Source organism: Anastrepha obliqua, unplaced genomic scaffold (genome assembly GCF_027943255.1).
Source record: "Anastrepha obliqua isolate idAnaObli1 unplaced genomic scaffold, idAnaObli1_1.0 ptg000104l, whole genome shotgun sequence".
In the NCBI taxonomy this organism is placed as follows: Eukaryota; Metazoa; Arthropoda; class Insecta; order Diptera; family Tephritidae; genus Anastrepha; species Anastrepha obliqua.
In genome coordinates this window covers 97,501-100,000 of record NW_026562222.1, presented here as the reverse complement: position 1 = coordinate 100,000, position 2,500 = coordinate 97,501, and the positions used below count along the sequence as shown (strand labels likewise).

Below are 2,500 nucleotides of genomic sequence, written 5' to 3'. Positions count from 1 at the left end.
CAATTAATATATGCAAAAAAAAATTGACATTTGTTATAAATAAAAATAAATAAAAAAATACTCTAAGCGGTGGATCACTTGGCTCATGGGTCGATGAAGAACGCAGCAAACTGTGCGTCATCGTGTGAACTGCAGGACACATGAACATCGACATTTTGAACGCATATCGCAGTCCATGCTGTTATGTACATTAAATTCAATTTTAAAGTACTGCTTGGACTACATATGGTTGAGGGTTGTAAGACTATGCTAAATAAGTTGCTTATTCTTTTATAAAAATAATTGAATTTAAGCAAATGTGTATATTATTGGATTTTAAATAATTCATAATATTAATAGCAAAAAAAATAAAGATATATAATGAATTTTATTTATTATATATTCTTTAAAAAAAAAATCCTCTCAAATAAAATGAAATGATGAAAATATTGAATCTAAGTATTCTTTACAAAAAATTTTCATATTATTTATATATATATATAAAATAATAATTTATATATGTAATTAAAAGGAGGAATGTCTAGCATAAAAATTAAATTTTTTATTCTAGGATTGCCTCATTTTACATTATTATTATTTTTATATATTTACAATATATAAAAGGAGAAAAGAAAAATAGAGATGAAAAGATGATATAATTTTTTTATTAAATTGTGAGAAGATAAAAAAAGAATATTAAAACAACCTCAACTCATATGGGATTACCCCCTGAATTTAAGCATATTAATGAGGGGAGGAAAAGAAACTAACAAGGATTTTCTTAGTAGCGGCGAGCGAAAAGAAAATAGTTCAGCACTAAGTCACTTTGTCTATATGTCAAATGTGAGATGCAGTGTATGGAATATCTTAATATCTAGTATGAGAAATTAACGATTTAAGTCCTTCTTAAATGAGGCCATTTACCCATAGAGGGTGCCAGGCCCGTATAACGTTAATGATTACTAGAAAGATATTTCCAAAGAGTCGTGTTGCTTGATAGTGCAGCACTAAGTGGGTGGTAAACTCCATCTAAAACTAAATATAACCATGAGACCGATAGTAAACAAGTACCGTGAGGGAAAGTTGAAAAGAACTCTGAATAGAGAGTTAAATAGTACGTGAAACTGCTTAGAGGTTAAGCCCGATGAACCTGAATATCCATTATGAAAAATTCATCATTAAATAATTAAAAAAATAATGTGCATTTTTTTCATATAAGGACATTGTAATCTATTAACATAATAAAGTATTTATCAAAAGATCATTGGTGATATTAAGTTTATTTAAATTAATTTGCTTTTTAAGCATATTAACATAAAATAAATACTAATGATTTGATAAAGTGTTGATAGATTTTATTATATATAATGCTAAAATTCATTTTTTGAATTTTACAAAAAATTTAATATCTATGATATTAATATTTATTTGTATGCATTTATATGATTAACAATGCGAAAGATTCAGGATACCTTCGGGACCCGTCTTGAAACACGGACCAAGGAGTCTAACATATGTGCAAGTCATTGAGTTATATTAAACTTAATGGCATAATTAACTTAACTTAAATATAATGGGATTAATTTTTAGTCTATTTTTTAATAAATAGTCAATTAATTCAATCCCGGGGCGTTCCATATAGTTATGTATAATGATAATTTATTATTATTTATACCTCTAACTGGAGCGTACCTTGAGCATATATGCTGTGACCCGAAAGATGGTGAACTATACTTGATCAGGTTGAAGTCAGGGGAAACCCTGATGGAAGACCGAAACAGTTCTGACGTGCAAATCGATTGTCAGAATTGAGTATAGGGGCGAAAGACCAATCGAACCATCTAGTAGCTGGTTCCCTCCGAAGTTTCCCTCAGGATAGCTGGTGCATTTAAAAATTATATAAAATAATCTTATCTGGTAAAGCGAATGATTAGAGGCCTTAGGGTCGAAACGATTTTAACCTATTCTCAAACTTTAAATGGGTAAGAACCTCACCTTTCTTGATATGAAGGTTGAGGTTATGATATAATGTGCCCAGTGGGCCACTTTTGGTAAGCAGAACTGGCGCTGTGGGATGAACCAAACGTAATGTTACGGTGCCTAAATTAACAACTCATGCAGATACCATGAAAGGCGTTGGTTGCTTAAAACAGCAGGACGGTGGACATGGAAGTCGTAATCCGCTAAGGAGTGTGTAACAACTCACCTGCCGAAGCAACTAGCCCTTAAAATGGATGGCGCTTAAGTTGTATACCTATACATTACCGCTAAAGTAGATGATTTATAAAACAATTTCGATTGATTTATAAATTTTGAAACTTTAGTGAGTAGGAGGGTACAATAGTGTGCTTAGAAGTGTTTGGCGTAAGCCTGCATGGAGCCGCTATTGGTACAGATCTTGGTGGTAGTAGCAAATAATCGAATGAGACCTTGGAGGACTGAAGTGGAGAAGGGTTTCGTGTGAACAGTGGTTGATCACGAGTTAGTCGGTCCTAAGTTCAAGGCGAAAGCCGAAAATTTT

At 31.8% G+C, this 2,500-nt stretch overlaps 1 non-coding gene and 1 pseudogene across 1 annotated transcript in view; both read left to right on the top strand.

The window, feature by feature from the left end:
• The first annotated feature begins 58 nt into the window (after window positions 1–58).
• LOC129251897 (5.8S ribosomal RNA) lies at window positions 59–239 on the top strand (annotated as a pseudogene).
• A 442-nt stretch (window positions 240–681) lies between these two features.
• The window catches only part of LOC129251914 (large subunit ribosomal RNA), a 3,986-nt gene continuing 2,167 nt past the window's right edge, over window positions 682–2,500 (top strand). The window contains exon 1 of the ribosomal RNA XR_008583174.1: window positions 682–2,500. This exon is cut by the window's right edge and continues 2,167 nt beyond it. This is a non-coding gene — a ribosomal RNA (large subunit ribosomal RNA).